At 42.2% G+C, this 23,012-nt stretch overlaps 1 long non-coding RNA gene across 1 annotated transcript; it reads left to right on the forward strand.

The window, feature by feature from the left end:
- Positions 1-16,878: 16,878 nt before the first annotated feature.
- Positions 16,879-22,663, forward strand: LOC115186643 (uncharacterized). Its single transcript, XR_003875813.1, has 2 exons — positions 16,879-16,929; positions 22,378-22,663. It is a non-coding gene; the product is annotated as an uncharacterized LOC115186643 (long non-coding RNA).
- Positions 22,664-23,012: the final 349 nt, after the last annotated feature.

Below are 23,012 nucleotides of genomic sequence, written 5' to 3' on the forward strand. Positions count from 1 at the left end.
GACTATACTTAATCATAGGACCTACTGAAGAGATAAGTCTTCAGTAAAGACTTAAAGGTTGAGACTGAGTCTGCGTCTCTCACATGGGTAGGCAGACCATTCCATAAAAATGGAGCTCTATAGGAGAAAGCCCTACCTCCAGCCGTTTGCTTAGAAATTCTAGGGACAATTAGGAGGCCTGCGTCTTGTGACCGTAGCGTACGTGTAGGTATGTACGGCAGGACCAAATCGGAAAGATAGGTAGGAGCAAGCCCATGTAATGCTTTGTAGGTTAGCAGTAAAACCTTGAAATCAGCCCTTGCCTTAACAGGAAGCCAGTGTAGGGAAGCTAGCACTGGAGTAATATGATCAAATTTTTTGGTTCTAGTCAGGATTCTAGCAGCCGTATTTAGCACTAACTGAAGTTTGTTTAGTGCTTTATCCGGGTAGCCGGAAAGTAGAGCATTGCAGTAGTCGAGCCTAGAAGTAACAAAAGCATGGATTAATTTTTCTGCGTCATTTTTGGACAGAAAGTTTCTGATTTTTGCAATGTTACGTAGATGGAAAAAAGCTGTCCTTGAAGCAGTCTTGATATGTTCTTCAAAAGAGAGATCAGGGTCCAGAGTAACGCCGAGGTCCTTCACAGTTTTATTTGAGACGACTGTACAACCATCCAGATTAATTGTCAGATTCAACAGAAGATCTCTTTGTTTCTTGGGACCTAGGACAAGCATCTCTGTTTTGTCCGAGTTTAAAAGTAGAAAATTTGCAGCCATCCACTTCCTTATGTCTGAAACACAGGCTTCTAGCGAGAGCAATTTTGGGGCTTCACCATGTTTCATTGAAATGTACAGCTGTGTGTCGTCCGCATAGCAGTGAAATTTAACATTATGTTTTCGAATGACATCCCCAAGAGGTAAAATATATAGTGAAAACAATAGTGGTCCTAGAACGGAACCTTGAGGAACACCGAAATTTACAATTGATTTGTCAGAGGACGAACCATTCACAGAGACAAACTGATATCTTTCCGACAGATAAGATCTAAACCAGGCCAGAACTTGTCCATGTAGACCAATTTGGGTTTCCAATCTCTCCAAAAGAATGTGGTGATCGATGGTATCAAAAGCGGCACTAAGATCTAGGAGCATGAGGACAGATGCAGAGCCTCGGTCTGACGTCATTAAAAGGTCATTTACCACCTTCACAAGTGCAGTCTCAGTGCTATGATGGGGTCTAAAACCAGACTGAAGCGTTTCGTATACATTGTTTGTCTTCAGGAAGGCAGTGAGTTGCTGCGCAACAACTTTTTCTAAAATTTTTGAGAGGAATGGAAGATTCGATATAGGCCGATAGTTTTTTATAATTTCTGGGTCAAGATTCGGCTTTTTCAAGAGAGGCTTTATTACTGCCACTTTTAGTGAGCTTGGTACACATCCGGTGGATAGAGAGCCGTTTATTATGTTCAACATAGGAGGGCCAAGCACAGGAAGCAGCTCTTTCAGTAGTTTAGTTGGAATAGGGTCCAGTATGCAGCTTGAGGGTTTGGAGGCCATGATTATTTTCATCATTGTGTCAAGAGATATAGTACTAAAACACTTTAGTATCTCCCTTGAGCCAAGGTCCTGGCAGAGTTGTGCAGACTCTGGACAATGAAGCCCTGGAGGAATACCCAGATTTAAAGAGGAGTCCGTAATTTGCTTTCTAATGATCATGATCTTTTCCTCAAAAAAGTTCATAAATGTATTACTGCTGAAGTGAAAGCCATCCTCCATTTGCGAATGCTGCTTTTTAGTTAGCTTTGCGACAGTGTCAAAAAGAAATTTCGGATTGTTCTTATTTTCCTCAATTAAGTTGGAAAAATAGGATGATCGTGCAGCAGTGAGGGCTCTTCGATACTGCACGGTACTGTCTTTCCAAGCTAGTCGGAAGACTTCCAGTTTAGTGTGGCGCCATTTCCGTTCCAATTTTCTGGAAGCTTGCTTCAGAGCTCGTGTATTTTCTGTATACCAGGGAGCTAGTTTCTTATGACAGATGTTTTTAATTTTTAGGGGTGCAACTGCATCTAGGGTATTGCGCAAGGTTGAATTGAGTTCCTCGGTTAGGTGGTTAACTGATTCTTGTCCTCTGACGTCCTTGGGTAGGCAGAGGGAGTCTGGAAGGGCATCAAGGAATCTTTGGGTTGTCTGAGAATTTATAGCACGACTTTTAATCTTCCTTGGTTGGGGTCTGAGCAGATTATTTGTCGCAATTGTAAACGCAATAAAATGGTGGTCCGATAATCCAGGATTATGAGGAAAAACATTAAGATCCACAACATTTATTCCATGGGACAAAACTAGGTCCAGAGTATGACTGTGGCAGTGAGTAGGTCCAGAGACATGTTGGACAAAACCCACTGAGTCGATGATGGCTCCGAAAGCCTTTTGGAGTGGGTCTGTGGACTTTTCCATGTGAATGTTAAAGTCACCAAAAATTAGAATATTATCTGCTATGACTACAAGATCCGATAGGAATTCAGGGAACTCAGTAAGGAACACTGCATATGGCCCAGGAGGCCTGTAAACAGTAGCTATAAAAAGTGATTGAGTAGGCTGCATAGATTTCATGACTAGAAGCTCAAAAGACGAAAACGTCATTGTTTTTTTTTTTGTAAATTGAAATTTGCTATCGTAAATGTTAGCAACACCTCCGCCTTTGCCGGATGCACGGGGGGTTTGGTCACTAGTGTAACCAGGGGGTGAGGCCTCATTTAACACAGTAAATTCATCAGGCTTAAGCCATGTTTCAGTCAGGCCAATCACATCAAGATTATGATCAGTGATTAGTTCATTGACTATAACTGCCTTGGAAGTGAGGGATCTAACATTAAGTAACCCAATTTTGAGATGTGAAGGATCACAATCTCTTTCAATAATGGCAGGAATGGAGGAGGTCTTTATACTAGTAAGATTACTGAAGCGAACACCGCCATTTTTAATTTTGCCCAACCAAGATCGAGGCACAGACACGGTCTCAATGGGGAAAGCTGAGCTGACTACGCTAACTGTGCTCGTGGCAGACTCCACTAAGCTGGCAGGCTGGCTAACAGCCTGTTGCCTGGCCTGCACCCTATTTCATTGTGGAGCTAGAGGAGTTAGAGCCCTGTCTATGTTCGTAGATAAGATGAGAGCACCCCTCCAGCTAGGATGGAGTCCGTCACTCCTCAGCAGGCCAGGCTTGGTCCTGTTTGTGGGTGAATCCCAGAAAGAGGGCCAGTTATCTACAAATTCTATCTTTTGGGAGGGGCAGAAAACAGTTTTCATCCAGCGATTGAGTTGTGAGACTCTGCTGTAGAGCTCATCACTCCCCCTAACTGGGAGGGGGCCAGAGACAATTACTCGATGCCGACACATCTTTCTAGCTGATTTACACGCTGAAGCTATATTGCGCTTGGTGACCTCTGACTGTTTCATCCTAACATCGTTGGTGCCGACGTGGATAACAATATCTCTATACTCTCTACACTCGCCAGTTTTAGCTTTAGCCAGCACCGTCTTTAGATTAGCCTTAACGTCGGTAGCCCTGCCCCCTGGTAAACAGTGTATGATCGCTGGATGATTAGTTTTAAGTCTAATACTGCGGGTAATGGAGTCGCCAATGACTAGGGTTTTCAATTTGTCAGAGCTAATGGTGGGAGCCGTCGGCGTCTCAGACCCCACAACGGGAGGAGTAGAGACCAGAGAAGTCTCGGCCTCTGACTCCGACTCGCTTAATGGGGAGAACCGGTTGAAAGTTTCTGTCGGCTGAATAAGCGACACCGGTTGAGCATTCCTACAGCGTTTCCCTCCAGAAGCCATGAGAAAGATGTCCGGCTGCGGGGACCGTGCGAGGGGGTTTATACTAACGTTACTATCTGTACTTGCTGGTGGCACAGACGCTGTTTCATCCTTTCCTACACTGAAATGACCCTTGCCTAACGATTGCGTCTGAAGCTGGGCTTGCAGCACAGCTATCCTTGCCGTAAGGCGATCGTTCTCCTGTATATTATGAGTACAACGACTGCAATTAGAAGGCATCATGTTAATGTTACTTAGCTTCGGCTGTTTGAAGTCCTGACGAACCATGTCCAGATAAAACCTCGGGGTAGGAAAGTTGAATGAAAAAAAAAGTTGAGTGAGGGAAAAAGTAAAAATATACGGTAATGAAAAAGTAAAAACCGTCAGGTAGCAAAGTAAAAACGGCAACAAAAACGCACAACAGCGTAAACAAGTCTGCAAGTTGTGACCGGAAACAGGAAACCGGAAACAGGAAACAAAGCAGTGCTGAATCTGCCTCTGCAACGCAATGCTGCAAGGCAAATGCTGGTGATCCTGGAGTCTCTCTCAGTACTGGTACTCCTTATAGTCTCATTATTACCTCAACTACCTGGTACCCCTGCACATTGACTCAGTACTGGTACTCCTTATAGTCTCGTTATTACCTCAACTACCTGGTACCCCTGCACATTGACTCAGTACTGGTACTCCTTATAGTCTCGTTATTACCTCAACTACCTGGTACCCCTGCACATTGAGTCAGTACTGGTACTCCTTATAGTCTCATTATTACCTCAACTACCTGGTACCCCTGCACATTGACTCAGTACTGGTACTCCTTATAGTCTCATTATTACCTCAACTACCTGGTACCCCTGCACATTGACTCAGTACTGGTACTCCTTATAGTCTCATTATTACCTCAACTACCTGGTACCCCTGCACATTGACTCAGTACTGGTACTCCTTATAGTCTCATTATTACCTCAACTACCTGGTACCCCTGCACATTGACTCAGTACTGGTACTCCTTATAGTCTCATTATTACCTCAACTACCTGGTACCCCTGCATATTGACTCAGTACTGGTACTCCTTATAGTCTCGTTATTACCTCAACTACCTGGTACCCCTGCACATTGACTCAGTACTGGTACTCCTTATAGTCTCGTTATTACCTCAACTACCTGGTACCCCTGCACATTGACTCAGTACTGAGTCAGTTTCAGCTGAAAACTGTTGTTCTGATTAAAGAAGCAATAAAACTGGCCTTCTTTAGACTAATTGAGTATCTAGAACATTAGCATTTGTGGGTTTGTTTACAGGCTCAAAATGGCCAGAAACAAAGTACTTTCTTTTGAAACTCATCAATCTATTCTTGTTCTTATAAAATAAGGCTATTCCATGCGAGTAATTGCCAAGAAACTGAAGATTTCGTACAATGTTGTGTACTACTCCCTTCACAGAACAGTGCAAACTGGCTCTAACCAGAATAGGAGGCCCCAGTGCACAACTGAGCAAGAGGACAAGTACATTAGTGTCTAATTTGAGAAACAGACGCCTTACAAGTTTTCAACTGGAAGCTTTATCAAATAGTACCCGGAAAACACCAGTCTCAATGTTAACAGTAAAGACCGTTTAAAAAAGAAAAGATTAAGATGGGCAAAATAACACAGACATTGGGCAGAGGAAGATTGGAAAAAAGTGTTATGGACAGACTAATCTAAGTTTGAGGTATTTGGATCACAAACAAGAACATTCGTGAGATGCAGAAAAAATGAAAAGATTCTGGAGGAGTGCTTGACTCCTTCTGAAGATCTCATACAACACTGTGTACTACTCCCTTCACAGAACAGCGCAAACTGGCTCTAACCAGAATAGAAAGAGGAGTGGGAGGCCCCGATGCACAACTGAGCATGAGGACAAGTACATCAGAGTGTCTAGTTTGAGAAACAGACGCCTCACAAGTCCTCAACTGGTAGCTTCATTGAATAGTAACCACAAACCACCAGTCTCAACGTCTCGCCTTCTAGGCAGAGTTCCTCTGTCCAGTGTCTGTGTTCTTTTGCCCATCTTAATATTTTATTTTTATTGGCCAGTCTGAGATATGACTTTTTCTTTACAACTCTGCCTAGAAGGCCAGCATCCCGGAGTTGCCTCTTCACTGTTGACGTTGAGACTGGTGTTTTGAGGGTAAAGTAAAGTATAAAATAAAAATTATTAAATTAAATAATAAAGTAAGTATTTCTGAACAATAATTTATTCTAATGGACAGAGTAAGAGAATGAATACCTGGAATGAGATATTACTAGTTAGTAGAACTGCTACTTGAGCTGAGTTGCTGACAGACAGCAGTTTTCAAAGTGGAAACTAATCAGTAGGTCTACATGTTATCAGTAAAACGTCTGGTAAAGATGGCGGAGGAGCTTTTACATTATATGGTTTTATGTTTATCTCAGAGTTTCTCAATCCTTTTGTTCTTACCAGCACTTACACACCTGATTCAACTAATCATCAAATATTTGAAGACAGTTTAATATTTAAGGCATACAAATGAACATTCTCAAATTAAAACCTTTTGGGTTTGTAGGTTTGTTAACAATTATTAAAGTCCTACAGTAATTCATATTTTGGAGGAAAAAAACACAACTAAACTTGGTTACGAGTAAATTATATGTTTAGCAAAAATAACGTAAGAAGGACTATAATAAAAGAAACTGAAGCAAGATTCGGTACAATGTCATGATTTGCTGCTGTCGCATGCAACTGACTGTTACTGTTGTAAATGCCTCTGGGTTTGGAACTCTGTGTCTCAGTGCCCTGCGACAGTGGGAAGTTCGTTTTGCATGGCCCGGTGCTACAGGTGAGTGGAGTTTTATTTTAAGGAACAATGGAATGGTCTAAAATGCGTAATATGAAATTGAAAGTAACTTTGTAGCCTGCGCAGTTACAAAATGTCTGTTGAAACTGTGGCTCATATGTCTCTAGAACGTTAGAACAGTGGTGGAAAAAGTTCTTAATTCTCATACTGGAGTAAAAGTAAAGATTCCTTAATAGAAAATGACTCAATTAAAAGTGAAAGTCACCCAGTAAAATACTACATCAGTAAAAGTCTAAAAGTATTTGGTTTTAAATATAATTAAGTATCAAAAGTAAATGTAATTGCTAAAATATACTTAAGCATCAAAAGTAAAAGTAAAGTAGTGATCATTTAAAATTCCTTTTATTAAGCAAACCAGACGGCACAATTTTCTTGTTATTTTAATTTACGGATAGCCAGGGTCACACTCCAACACTCAGACATCATTTAAAAATGAAGCATTTATGTTTAGTGAGTCCTCCAGATCAGAGGCAGTAGGGATGACCAGGGATGTTCTCTGTTTAGTGAGTCCTCCAGATCAGAGGCAGTAGGGATGAACAGGGATGTTCTCTGTTTAGTGAGTCCTCCAGATCAGAGGCAGTAGGGATGACCAGGGATGTTCTCTGTTTAGTGAGTCCTCCAGATCAGAGGCAGTAGGGATGACCAGGGATGTTCTCTGTTTAGTGAGTCCTCCAGATCAGAGGCAGTAGGGATGACCAGGGATGTTCTCTGTTTAGTGAGTCCTCCAGATCAGAGGCAGTAGGGATGACCAGGGACGTTCTCTGTTTAGTGAGTCCTCCAGATCAGAGGCAGTAGAGATGACCAGGGACGTTCTCTGTTTAGTGAGTCCTCCAGATCAGAGGCAGTAGGGATGACCAGGGATGTTCTCTGTTTAGTGAGTCCTCCAGATCAGAGACAGTAGGGATGACCAGGGATGTTCTCTGTTTAGTGAGTCCTCCAGATCAGAGACAGTAGGGATGACCAGGGATGTTCTCTGTTTAGTGAGTCCTCCAGATCAGAGGCAGTAGGGATGACCAGGGATCTTCTCTGTTTAGTGAGTCCTCCAGATCAGAGGCAGTAGGGATGACCAGGGATGTTCTCTGTTTAGTGAGTCCTCCAGATCAGAGACAGTAGGGATGACCAGGGATGTTCTCTGTTTAGTGAGTCCTCCAGATCAGAGGCAGTAGGGATGACCAGGGATCTTCTCTGTTTAGTGAGTCCTCCAGATCAGAGGCAGTAGATGACCAGGGATGTTCTCTTTTTAGTGAGTCCTCCAGATCAGAGGCAGTAGGGATGTTCTCTTGATAAGTGTTCAAATTGGACCGTTTTCTGTCCTGCTAAGCATTCAACATGTCACGAGTACTTTTGGGTGTCAGGGAAAATGTATGGAGTAAAAAGTACATCATTTTCTTCATGAATGTAGTGAAGTAAAAGAGAAAGTTGTTAAAAATATATTTATATATATGTTTAGTTGTCACTGTGTTGACCACAACCAACATGCTGGATCTCTGTTTAGTTGTCACTGTGTTAACCACAACCAACATGCTGGATCTCTGTTTAGTTGTCACTGTCTTAACCACAACCAACATGCTGGATCTCTGTTTAGTTGTCACTGTGTTGACCACAATCAACATGCTGGATCTCTGTTTAGTTGTCACTGTGTTAACCACAACCAACATGTTGGATCTCTGTTTAGTTGTCACTGTGTCAACCACAACCAACATGCTGGATCTCTGTTTAGTTGTCACTGTGTTAACCACAACCAACATGCTGGATCTCTGTTTAGTTGTCACTGTGTTAACCACAACCAACATGCTGGATCTCTGTTTAGTTGTCACTGTGTTAACCACAACCAACATGCTGGATCTCTGTTTAGTTGTCACTGTGTTAACCACAACCAACATGCTGGATCTCTGTTTAGTTGTTACTGTGTTAACCACAACCAACATGTTGGATCTCTGTTTAGTTGTCACTGTGTTAACCACAACCAACCTGCTGGATCTCTGTTTACAGGGGTCAGTGCTCTAAAATGAGTCTCTCTAGGGAGAGAGAGGAGGGGGTCCCTGCCTCTAAAATGAGTCTCTCTGGGGAGAGAGAGGAGGGGGGCCCTGCCTCCAAAATGCATCTCTCTGGGGGACATGACACCAAAGCTAAGAGGTGAGATAACAATTTTAAGAATAATTCATTTAGTTTATTTCCTAAATAAATAGCTATCTTAAGGTGAATGCACTTACTGTAAATCTCTCTGGATAAGAGCATCTGCTAAATCAGGGGTTCTCAATCCGGGGTCTGCGGAGGTACTGCAGGGGTTCTGCAGGAAGCGTGGGGAGTGGTGGTGTATCCAGGGAGAAAACTAAACTATTATTCTGAAATGTCATTGTGGTCTTATGTTCCCATCTATTGGAATTATTTAGCAACTGCAGTAGTGCTGAAAAATGTGTTATTCCTTACTAAAGTAGTAATTACTGAGAATTACTAGTTAATTTTATCACTTACAATCATAAAATAACAACTTATACCATAACAAACATTTAAACTGACATAAACCAAAATCACTATATATGTAGTTATTTAGTTAATTACCAAATTGAGCCGGTCGGTCACATTTGAGAGTGAGGCAGATATATAGCATTTTGCATAAAAAAAACATGATTTTTGTCTCTCTGAAATGAAACCATCAAGTGATAGATTTGAAACAAATCCTTGTCTGTGAGAGATGTAATAATTAGTACATAATTTCTTTAAACAATAAAAGCACATTTCTGTAAAGTGATATATAGCGTTTTGGAACTCTTCTTATGTTTCCCCATCTGAGCTCAGAGTAGATGAGAGATGTAATGTTTGTCTCTGTTGTGTTGAAGACCAATCAAGCAGGAGAGACCAGCCTCCCCTGTACCCAGCTGTGTGTCCATGAAGAGCGACCGGTCTATGCGTCTACCTATAGAGTTTAGAGAGGGAGACTTTTCTACTGAACAAAGGTAAGAAGAACTCATGGGTCATGGTCAGTGAGTTAAACAACACTGTCTCTAGTCATTTCTCCTCTCCCATTTTCACATTTCTTTTTGTTGTTTTCATAATCCATAGGCTAATCCTTTTATCCATTTATATAGTCCTAAAACAATATTAAACAAACACAATATTCCCTCCGTGTGTGTGTGTGTCTCTCTGTCTATCTATCTGTCTGTCTCTTTGCCTGTCTCTCTGTCTGTGTGTATTTTGCTGTCTGTCTGTCTGTCTGTCTGTCTGTCTGTCTGTCTGTCTGTCTGTCTGTCTGTCTGTCTGTCTGTCTGTCTGTCTGTCTGTCTGTCTGTCTGTGTATCTATCTCCGTCTGTCTGTGTATCTGTCTCTGTCTGTCTGTCTGTCTGTCTGTCTGTCTGTCTGTCTGTCTGTCTGTCTGTCTGTCTGTCTGTCTGTCTGTCTGTCTGTCTGTCTGTCTGATCCAGAGCTCTTCTTATGTTTCCCATCTGAGATCAGAGTAGATGAGAGATGTAATGTTTGTCTCTGTTGTGTTGAAGACCAATCAAGCAGGAGAGACCAGCCTCCCCTGTACCCAGCTGTGTGTCCATGAAGAGCGACCGGTCTATGCGTCTACCTATAGAGTTTAGAGAGGGAGACTTTTCTACTGAACAAAGGTAAGAAGAACTCATGGGTCATGGTCAGTGAGTTAAACAACACAGTCTCTAGTCATTTCTCCTCTCCCATTTTCACATTTCTTTTTGTTGTTTTCATAATCCATAGGCTAATCCTGTCCATTTTCATAGTCCAAAAAACAATATTAAACAAACACAATATTCCCTCCCTGTGTGTGTGTCTGTCTGTCTGTCTGTCTGTCTGTCTGTCTGTCTGTCTGTCTGTCTGTCTGTCTGTCTGTCTGTCTCTTTGCCTGTCTCTCTGTCTGTGTGTATTTCGCTGTCTGTCTCTGTCTGTCTGTGTGTATTTCTCTGTCTGTCTATCTGTCTCTCTGTCTCTTTGCCTGTCTCTCTGTCTGTGTGTATTTCGCTGTCTGTCTCTGTCTGTCTGTCTGTCTGTCTGTCTGTCTGTCTGTCTGTCTGTCTGTCTGTCTGTCTGTCTCACTGTCTCTGTGTCTGTCTGTGTGTGTCTCTGTGTCTGTTTCTGTCTGTGTGTCTGACTCTGTCTGTCTCTGCCTGTCTGTGTGTCTCTGTCTCACTGTCTCTGTGTCTGTGTGTGTCTCTCTCTCTGTCTCTCTGTGTCTGTCTCTGTCTGTCTGTCTCTCTGTCGGTGTGTCTGTTTCTGTGTGTCTGTATGTCTCTGTGTCTGTATGTGTCTGTGTCTCTCTGTCTGTCTGTGTGTCTTTCACTGTCTGTGTGTCTGTCTATCCGTCTCACTGTCTCTGTGTCTCTCTCTGTGTCTGTCTCTCTCTGTCTGTCTCTCTGTCTCTGTGTCTGTCTCTGTCTGTGTCTGTCTCTCTGTCTGTGTGTCTGTCTCTGTCTGTCTGTCTCACTGTCTCTGTCTCTGTCTGTCTGTCTATGTATGTGTGTATGTCTCTGTGTCTGTCTGTCTCTGTGTCTTTCTGTCTGTGTCTGTCTCTCTGTCTGTGTGTCTGTCTCTGTGTCTTTCTGTCTGTGTGTCTGTCTCTGTCTGTGTCTGTCTCTGTCCGTCTGTGTCTGTCTATGTGTCTGTCTCTGTCTGTCTGTCTGTCTGTCTGTGTGTCTGTCTCTGTCTGTCTGTCTGTCTGTCTGTCTGTCTGTCTGTCTGTCTGTCTGTCTGTCTGTCTCTGCCTGCATGTCTGTGTCTGTGTCTCTGAGTCTCTCTGTGTCTGTCTCTGTCTGTGTGTCTGTTTCTGTCTGTCTGTCTGTCTCTGTCTGTCCCTGTTTTACTGTCTGTCTGTGTGTCTTTCTCTGTCTGTATGTCTGTTTTTGTCTGTGTGTCTATCTCTGTCTGTCTCTGCCTGTCTGTCTGTGTGTCTTTCTCTGTCTGTGTGTCTTTCACTGTCTGTCTCTGTCTGACTGTGTGTCTCTGTCACATTGTCTCTGTGTCTGTGTGTGTCTCTCTCTCTGTCTCTCTGTGACTGTCTCTGTCTGTCTCTGTCTGTCTCTCTGTCGGTGTGTCTGTTTCTGTGTGTCTGTATGTCTCTGTGTCTGTATGTGTCTGTGTCTGTCTCTGTCTGTCTGTGTGTCGTTCGCTGTCTGTGTGTCTGTCTGTCTGTCTGTCTGTCTGTCTGTCTGTCTGTCTGTCTGTCTCTCTCTCTCTGTCTGTCTCTCTGTTTCTGTGTCTGTCTCTGTCTGTCTATGTGTCTTTCTTTGTGTCTGTCTGTCTGTCTTTCTAATTTCTGTCTGTCTCTGTCTGTGTGTCTTTCTCTGTCTGTATGTGTCTGTCTTTCTTTGCCTGTCTCTGACTGTCTGTCCCGCTTTCTGTCTGTTTGTCTCTATTTGTCTGTATGTTTCTGTCTGTGTCTGTCTGTCTGTCTCTGTCTCTGTCTGTCTCGGTCTATCTCTGTTTGTCTGTCTGTCTGTCTGTGTCTCTGTCTGTCTGTTTGTCTGTTTGTCTGTCTGTCTGTCTGTCTGTCTGTCTGTCTGTCTGTCTGTCTGTCTGTCTGTCTGTCTGTCTGTCTGTCTGTCTGTCTGTCTGTCTGTCTGTCTGTCTGTCTGTCTGTCTGTCTGTCTGTGTGTCTGTCTCTGTCTGTCTCTGACTGTCTGTCCTGCTTTCTGTCTATGTGTGTCTGTTTGTCTGTCCGTACTCACTCCCTGGATGAGGAGATGTAATCTCATGTTTTGTCCACAGAAACCAACAGGAGAGATCAGAGTCAGAGATTCTCAGTGGTCAGTCTTCCCAGAGTCATCAAACAGACCTGGACTCCATATTCAGTGTATGTGGTCCTGTTATGAACATTTGTTTTTGTTTTCCTCAAGTAAAGTTGATCTGTCAATTATTCATTAATGTGTTAATGAGAAAGCATTTCTTCTCTTGCTTAACTTATTTACTTTTTTTATTTCAGATGCTTGAAGAGAAAATTATGACATTTGTGAAGAACGAGCTGAAGATGTTCAAGAGGATTCTTAGTCCAGAACTCCCAGAAGGCTTTGAGAGACAGAAGCAGGATGAGGAAGTGGTGGATGCTGAAGATGAGAAGCAGGAGAGCAGTGCCAGAGAGGGGGCTCTGAAGATCACACTGCACGTCCTGAGGAAAATGAACCAGAAGGAGCTTGCTGACACACTGGAGAACTGTAAGATCTGTCTGCCTCATGTTGAATGCTGTTTTATAACATTTAAAAGCTGTGGCTAAAGTACAGCTAAAGTAGCTGTGTAACTCAATGATATTGTAGCAGCCTTAACACAACACCTAGTGACCTCATCAAGTAGCAGCAGGGATGTGTTGTGCTGATTAATTTAGAGAGAGAGAGAGACAACATTAATAATACCGTCAATAATACCAATAATATTATAATCAGTCACACCAGTCTGTAATGCATTATGAAAACATTTACACATTTATACTGTCGTGTCTTTGGTCTCCATTAACTTGAAGACATGTTTATCAAAATAACTCCCTGTAATTATTATCACGCGATTAAACTGACTAATCGTTTAACTGTAATTAACTAGGAGATCGGGGCACCAAGGAAAATATTCAGATTACAAGGTTATAATTTTCCTAATACAACTTTCCTATATTATAACATTATATATTATATTATATTCTAGTATAGGCCGATTATCTTCTGGTTTAAATGGTGTATTTTACCTCGCGTCCAGTCTCATTCCAAACGTCGTAAATTGTTGTATCTGCACGAATCCAGCCTTTACTAAAGTCATCCATACATCAATTGTCTTAAAATCATTTATTTACTAAACTAAGTAATTCATAGAAAGCATACAAACAGTAATTATCGTCACAAAGAATTGGTAGAGTAATGTGGCCTAGTGGGCTAAACAGGCATGGCTGGTGTCTTGTTAAACAAAGGGTCATAAAAGGGCAGCTGAGGAGGCACACAGAGTTCATTAATATTAACAATTGATATGCTAATCCTTTGTACATGAACGCTCACTCATTCGGGAACAATTGCAATCAATATATATTTACGCTCAGTGTGTAGTCGGGATCCTTGTTGGAGAGTTTTTGTCCTGTTGGAGAGTTTTTGTCCCGTTCTCTCTCTCGGTTAGAATGGCCTTTCAAAGCGACATTCATTAATGTCGTTATAGAATGTATGTTTCGTCGGTCTTCGCGTTCAATTATATAATTTCTAGCTGCAGACTAATAATTAATATCAAAGACTTGTTATTATTCTGTCGGTCTCGATAGTCTAAAAGTTAACCACGTGGTATAGTTAACTTTCAGTAGAGGAATTGGATGGTCAAACTTTGGCTCTCTCTTCTGAGGTAAGCTGGTCTGAAGAAAGAAAATCAGGGAGGGGGTTTTATACGTGAACATAGAACAAGCTTGTCACATGACACCTGGTCCTGTCTGTGTCCCTGGGGGGCATGCCGATGACTGATTTAAGCTTTGAACAGAAATACAGTCTATCACATTAACATCAGTACATAGCATCTCAACGTATTCCAAATAGCTTTATCCTTATTAATACATTTTATACAACCATTTAGATGCAAGTCCCATAGCTGAGGCTATTATATAAACAGTTTTATGATAATATGGCTATATTGTCTCTTCTGAGAATCACACAATTGTACCAAGCGGACCAGTTCGTAGCTGGATTCTTCACCGATCTTTTATACCTTCTCCAGAACATAAATGTAATTCGGTTCCCCAATTCTGTGAGTTGGAAGAATTTCCTTGTCTCTCTATGAAACCCCTCTCAGTCTCAACTGTTAGGCAGGACATTTCCTTTGGAATTTACGACCGCCTTCACAGGGCCTGGGTAGGGAGAGGTAGGTAGGGGGATGGTGCAAGGGGGAGGGGGTCAACTGTGCTCCCTGTTCCCAGAGAGAGGGCAACGTCATGACAATACATTCAGTTAAGAGAATAAATGATTATAATTTAAAATGTTATAACAGTCCTACAATACTGTAGGCATTAAAACAGACGTAATATTAATATCCTCTGTGCTATTTCTTCATTCAGATGAGCTTGCTGTGATTTACCAACGTGAACTCAAATCTAATCTAAAGAAGAAGTTTCAATGTGTATTTGAGGGGATCGCTAAACAAGGAAACCCAACACTTCTCAATAAGATCTACACAGAGCTCTACATCACAGAGGGTGGAACAGGACAGGTCAATAATGAACATGAGCTGAGACAGATTGAGACAACAACCAGGAAACAAGCAAGACCAGAGACTGCAGTCAAATGTAACGACATCTTCAAACCCTTAACTGGACAAGACAAACGTATCAGAACTGTGCTGACAAAGGGAGTCGCTGGCATTGGAAAAACAGTCTCTGTGCAGAAGTTCATTCTGGACTGGGCTGAAGGAAAAGCAAATCAGGATGTTCAATTTGTATTTTCATTCCCTTTTCGGGAGCTGAATTTGATGAAAGGAGACAAACACACTTTGATTGAACTTCTCTATCACTTCTCAATGGAAACCAAACAATCAAGAATCTCCAACTACAACAAGTACAAAGTTCTGTTCATCTTTGATGGTCTGGATGAGTGCCGACTGCCCCTAGACTTCCAGAAGAACAAGATCTGTTGTGACGTCACAGAGTCAACCTCAGTGGATGTTCTGCTGACAAATCTCATCAAGGGAAATCTGCTTCCCTCTGCTCTCCTCTGGATAACTACCCGACCTGCAGCAGCCAATAAGATCCCTTCAGGGTGTGTTGACCAGGTGACAGAAGTACGAGGGTTCAATGACCCACAGAAAGACGAGTACTTCAGGAAGAGATTCAGTGATGAGGACCTGGCCAACAGAATCATCTCACACATAAAGACATCAAGGAGCCTCCACATCATGTGCCACATTCCAGTCTTCTGTTGGATTTCTGCAACAGTCCTTGAACACATGCTGGAAGATAAGAGAGAAGCGATGCCCAAGACTCTGACTGAGATGTACACACACCTTGTGGTGTTTCATACCAAACAGAAGAATGAAAAGTATCTTGGGAAAGAAGAGACAGGTCCATACTGGAATAAAGAGAGCATTCTGTCACTGGGAAAACTGGCTTTTCAACAGCTTGTGAATGGCAATCTGATTTTCTATGAAGAAGACCTGAAAGAGGCTGGCATTGATGTCAATGAAGCCTCAGTGTACTCAGGATTGTGCACACAGCTCTTTAAAGAGGAATGTGGGCTGTACCAAGACAAGGTGTACTGCTTCGTGCATCTGAGCATTCAGGAGTTTCTGGCTGCTGTATATGTGTTCCTCTCATTCATCAACAACAATGAGAATCTAATGGACAAACAGCAAACAAAGTCCAGTATATTTTCTTTGCTGTACAGAGACAAGCCTGAAGTTACTGTCTACAAGAGTGCTGTGGATAAAGCCTTACAAAGTGAGATGGGAAACCTGGACCTGTTCCTCCGCTTCCTTCTGGGCCTCTCACTGGAGTCCAATCAGAAGCACTTACGAGGTTTACTGACAAAGACAAGAAGCAGCTCACAGAGCCATGAAGAGACAGTGAACTACATCAAGGAGAAGATCAGGGAGAATCCCTCTCCAGAGAGGAGCATCAATCTGTTCCACTGTCTGAATGAACTGAATGACCATTCTCTAGTGGAGGAGATCCAAAGCTACCTGAGCTCAGGAAGTCTCTCAGAACCCAACCTGTCACCTGCACAGTGGTCAGCTCTGGTCTTTGTGTTGCTGACTTCAGAAAAGGAGCTGGATGTGTTTGACCTGAAGAAATACTCCAGATCAGAGGAAGGTCTTCTGAGGCTGCTGCCAGTGGTCAAAGCCTCCAGGGCTGTTCTGTGAGTAAATCAAATGATATATATATATATAAGAACTAATCATCAGGAAGAAATATTCAGTTTAGAGAAAAATATGTATTATAATATGTATATTATATTATATTGAATAACATATTGAATCAGATATTCAATCTAGTATTACAATATGACCATACAATTCTAGGAGATGGAAGATGAATCTATATGTTTTTTGAGAGAATAAACCAAATGCATCTACCGTTGTCCTTCTACACTACTGGTGTTAAATAAACAGTGTGTTTGTGAAGTCATGATGATCTTGTTGCAGGCTGTCAGGCTCTGGAGTCACAAAGGAAGGCTGTGCTTCTCTGGTCTCAGCTCTGGAGTCAAACCCCTCACACCTGAGAGAGCTGGACCTGAGTAACAATGACCTGAAGGATTCAGGAGTGGAGCTGCTCTCTGCTGGACTGGGGAATCCCCACTGCAGACTGGAGACTCTGAGGTCAGTATTCCTGTAGTTGGTCAACAAGTGATAACTGTTCACCAGATCCACATGTGTTTACCAGGCACACATAGTCAACACCATATGTGTTTGGACAGTGAAGCTTACAGTTTTAAATTGGGTTGTGTTTTAGATTATATTTTTCCTAATAGTAACTTAATGGTGAATAATGTCCTGTGATTTGTCAGTAAGAAGAGAATATGTTTCTGAACACTTTTACATTCATGTGGATGCTACCATGATTATGAATAATCAGGAATTAATTGCGAATAATGAGGAATGAGCCTCTGTTATTGGTAATGGTGAGAGGTTAGCATGTTTTTTTGTATCCACTGTTATTGGTAATGGTGAGAGGTTAGCATGTTTTTTTGTATCCACTGTTATTGGTAATGGTGAGAGGTTAGCATGTTTTGTTGTATCCACTGTTATTGGTAATGGTGAGAGGTTAGCATGTTTTGTTGTAGCCTCTGTTATTGGTAATGGTGAGAGGTTAGCATGTTTTGTTGTAGCCTCTGTTATTGGTAATGGTGAGAGGTTAGCATGTTTTGTTGTAGCCTCTGTTATTGGTAATGGTGAGAGGTTAGCACGTTTTGTTGTAGCCTCTGTTATTGGTAATGGTGAGAGGTTAGCATGTTTTGTTGTAGCCTCTGTTATTGGTAATGGTGAGAGGTTAGCATGTTTTGTTGTAGCCTCTGTTATTGGTAATGGTGAGAGGTTAGCATGTTTTGTTGTAGCCTCTGTTATTGGTAATGGTGAGAGGTTAGCATGATTTGTTGTAGTCTCTGTTATTGGTAATGGTGAGAGGTTAGCATGTTTTGTTGTAGTCTCTGTTATTGGTAATGGTGAGAGGTTAGCATGTTTTGATGTAGCCTCTGTTATTGGTAATGGTGAGAGGTTAGCATGTTTTGTTGTAGCCTCTGTTATTGGTAATGGTGAGAGGTTAGCATGTTTTGTTGTAGCCTCTGTTATTGGTAATGGTGAGAGGTTAGCATGTTTTGTTGTATCCTCTGTTATTGGTAATGGTGAGAGGTTAGCATGTTTTGTGTATCCTCTGTTAATGGTAATGGTGAGAGGTTAGCATGTTTTGTTGTAGCCTCTGTTATTTGTAATGGTGAGAGGTTAGCTTGTTTTGTTGTAGCCTCTGTTATTGGTAATGGTCAAATCAAATGTATTTATATAGCCCTTCTTACATCAGCTGATTTCTGAAAGTGTTGTACAGAAACCAAGCCTGAAACCCCAAACAGCAAGCAATGCAGGTGTAGAAGCACGTTGGCTAGGAAAAACTCCCTAGAAAGGCCAAAACCTAGGAGGAACCTAGAGAGGAACCAGGCTGAGGGGTGGCCAGTCCTCTTCTGGCTGTGCCGGGTGGAGATTATAACAGCACATGGCCAAGATAGTCAAATGTTCATAAATGACCAGCATGGTCAAATAATAATGATCATAGTAGTTGTCGAGAGTGCAACAAGTCAGTAACACAAGAGTAAGTGTCAGTTGGCTTTTTCATAGCCGATCTTTGAGAGTATCTCTACCGCTCCTGCTGTCTCTAGAGAGTTGAAAACAGCAGGTCTGGGACAGGTAGCACGTCCGGTGAACAGGTCAGGGTTCCAGCAGGTCTGGGACAGCAGGTCTGGGACAGGTAGCACGTCCGGTGAAAAGGTCAGGATTCCATAGCTGCAGGCAGAACAGTTGGAACTGGAGCAGCAGCACGGCCAGGTGAACTGGGGACAGCAAGGAGTCATCAAGCCAGGTTGTCCTGAGGCATGGTCCTAGGGCTCAAGTCCTCCGAGAGAGAGAAACAAAGAAAGAGATAATTAGAGAGAGCATACTTAAATTCACACAAGACACCGGAAAAGACAAGAGAAATACCCCAGATGTGACAGACTGACCCTAGCCCCCCGACACATAAACTACTGCAGCATACATACTGGAGGCTGAGACAGGAGGGGTCAGGAGACACTGTGGCCCCATCCGATGAAACCCCCGGACAGGGCCAAACAGGTAGGATATAACCCCACCCACTTTGCCAAAGCACAGCCCCCACACCACTGGAGGGAAATCTCCAACCACCAACATACCATCCCGGGACAAGGCCGAGTATAGCCCACAAAGATCTCCGCCACGGCACAACCCAAGGGGTGACGCCAGCCCAGACAGGAAGACCACGTCAGTGACTCAACCCACTCAAGTGACGCACCCCTCCCATGGACGGCATGGAAGAACACCAGTAAGTCAGTGACTCAGCCCCTGTAATAGGGTTAGAGGCATAGAATCCCAGTGGAAAGAGGGGAAACCGGCAAGGCAGAGACAGCAAGGGCGGTTCGTTGCTCCAGCCTTTCCGTTCACCTTCACACTCCTGTGAAGAGGTTAGGATGTTTTAGGATGTTTTGAGAGGTTAGGTTGTGTTGTTGTAGCCTCTGTTATTGGTAATGGTGAGAGGTTAGCATGTTCTGTTGTAGCCTCTGTTATTGGTAATGGTGAGAGGTTAGCATGTTTTGTTGTAGCCTCTGTTATTAGTAATGGTGAGAGGTTAGCATGTTTTGTTGTAGCCTCTGTAACTTTCTCTCTCATTATTATTCATGATTCATTCATGATTTGTATTAATCATGTTATCATCAGGATTCATTTAGTAGTGTTTAGAAACATGATATCTACTCACTTAGACAGAAAATTATCCAGTCATCATCCACCATTTTATTATTGGGAAAAACACAACCAAAACAATCTGCAAATGCAACCAACTAGTTTACAACCAAACACTAATCTTTTGACTACTTTAATACACTATGAGTTAATTGGTCAGAATACTTATGACTTCTTCAAATGGGGGGACTAGATACATAATCTGATTTCATTTCTAAATGGTGAAACAGAAATGTATGAAAATATCCTCATATAAAAGGTGACATTATATACTGTCACCTCATATGAAACATTTGATCTGAAATCCAAAATGTTGGAGTTTAGAGCCACATTTAAAATGTTATCTTCACTGTCAAAATAGATATGGTGTGGACTGTATACTCAATACAATCTAAATCTGATACCTCACTGTCTGTCTTTTGACTGATACTGCTTTTAAACTGGTCTGGTCACTCTACTCAAATATTTGTATTATACATGTTTCTATCTGCAGGCAAAACTTTGATAATTTGTAATTTATAATATGATACATTAATTTCTGAATAGACACACAGACACACACACACACACACACACACACACAAAAACACACACAACATACACACACACAGACTGGAAACAAATTGGACACACACACACTGGACACAAAATGAACACACACACACTGGACACAAAATGGACACACACACACACACACATTCTGGACACACACACACACACACACTGGACACACACACACACACACTGGACACACACACACACTGGACACAAACTGGACACACATAAACACAGACTCAACACACACACACTGAACACACACACACTGAACACACACACTGGACACACACACACACTGAACACACACACACACACTGGACACACTCAACACACACACACACTGAAACACACACACACTGGACACACACACTGGACACACACACACACACACTGAACACACACACACACACACACACTGAACACACACACACACACACACACTGGGCACATGCTCACACACTGAACACACACACACTGGACACACTCTGAACACACACACACACACACACACACTGAAACACACACACACACACACACACTCACTGGACACACACACACACACACACACACTGAACACACACACATACACTGGGCACACACACACTGGACACAGACACACACACTAGGCACACACACACACGCTGGCCACCCACTCAAACTGGACAAACACACATACACACAATCACTGGGCAAACACACTGGACACACACACACACACACACACACTGGACAAACACACACACTGGAAACACACACACACTTTCGACACACACACTCACTGGATACACACACACACTCACTGGACACACACACACGCTTGACACACACACGCTTGACACACACATGCTTGACAAACACACTGGATACACACACACACACACTCTGGACACACACACACAAACACTGACACACACACACACTGAACACACACACACACTGACACACACAATGGACAAACACACACTGGACACTCACACATGACACTGGACACAGACACACACTAGGCACACACACATACACACAAACACTGGGCAAATACACTGGACACACACACACACGCTTGACACACACACGCTTGACACACACACTGGATACACACACACATACACACACACTGGACACACACACATACACACACACTGGGCACACACACACACACTGGAAACACACACACACATTGGACACACACACTTACTGGGGACACACACACACTGGACACACTCACACACACTCACTGGACACACACACACGCTTGACACACACACACTGGACTCTCACACATGACAGGCTTGTAATATTTTCAGATCTTTTACCACTTTGCATTTTTTATGAAATATTTTACTGTTTGTGTTTGTACCACAGGAGGTTGGTGGGACCTTATTTAGGGAGGACAGGCTTGTAATGGCTGGAGTGGAATAAGTGGAATGGTATCAAACACGTGGTTTCCATGTGTTCCATTTCATTCACTCTGTTCCAGACATTATTATGAGCCGTCCTCCCCTCAGCAGCCTCCTCTGGTATGTACTGTCCTGTATGTGAGAGAGATCCAACAAGGAATTACAATGTATGTATTACTTTTAATACCTGCAAATGGCAAATAAACTACTGGAACTCCTTATGAATGTCTGCAGCCGACAAGAGGTGAAAATATTACCGGAATATTCTGCAAAATGTTGATGAAGACGTCACTCAATCCACCCAAAACAACATGCAGTCTTTCCACAAGACTCCCATGAAGTTATAGTGTGACGTTATGAGTCGACGTTAAAGTAACATTCTCACAACATACTGCACTTGTTTTATCCTGTTTTAGATGTATCCTCTGTTTAAACATTTAAACTCTTACAATAACACTGTTAAAATACCAATGTGATCATTTGTTGTCTTGTATGTTGAATAACAAATTGTATAATTATATGTGGACATACGCTCCATAGTTGTACAAGTATACATGGTTATATTGTACTTTTCATAATAAAACATACTTGAAACAAGAAAAGGCATGTTAATTGTGAAAACAGTTTAGTTATTGATTTTACATTGTCTCTGTCAGGTTGACGTTAACCTGCGACTGGTTACATGAAACAAATATGAAATGAAATACAAAACAATTAAATATGTACAACAGTGTTGTGATGCAGGCCCACTATAGCAACAGGTCTCTCTCTCTGCTCTCTCTCTGCTCTCTCTCTGCCCCAATCTCTCCCCCAATCTCTCCCCCAATCTCTCTTGCTTTTTATTTCTTAACAGGGGTGCAGTTTGGACAATCACAACTTGATGGCAGTGTTAAACCAGAAGTGATGAAAACAACATCACTGCATTGAGAGAGAGAGAGTCTAATATACTGATATACAGTGCATTCAGAAATAATTCAGACCCCTAAAACTGGCCTGTCACTAAAACTGGAAAAGACTCTAGGAAAGGAAGAAAGGAAAGGTTACATGTATGTGGATTAATCACGGTCAGTAGATGTCAATAGTATTGGTTCTAGTAAAAGGACAGTTACAGTTTATTATAGGGAACATGGTAAAATATACAACAGGATATATAGACTGTGTTCCCTATAATAAAATGTACAACAGGACATATAGACTGTTCCCTATAATAAAATGTACAACAGGATATATAGACTGTGTTCCCTGTAATAAAATGTACAACAGGATATATAGACTGTTTCCCCTATAATAAAATGTACAACAGGATATATAGACTGTTTTCCCTATAATAAAATGTACAACAGGATATATAGACTGTGTTCCCTATAATAAAATATACAACAGGATATATAGACTGTGTTCCCTATAATAAAATATACAACAGGATATATAGACTGTTCCCTGTAATAAAATATACAACAGGATATATAGACTGTGTTCCCTGTAATA

This window comes from Salmo trutta, unplaced genomic scaffold (assembly GCF_901001165.1).
Source record: "Salmo trutta unplaced genomic scaffold, fSalTru1.1, whole genome shotgun sequence".
Classification (NCBI taxonomy): Eukaryota; Metazoa; Chordata; class Actinopteri; order Salmoniformes; family Salmonidae; genus Salmo; species Salmo trutta.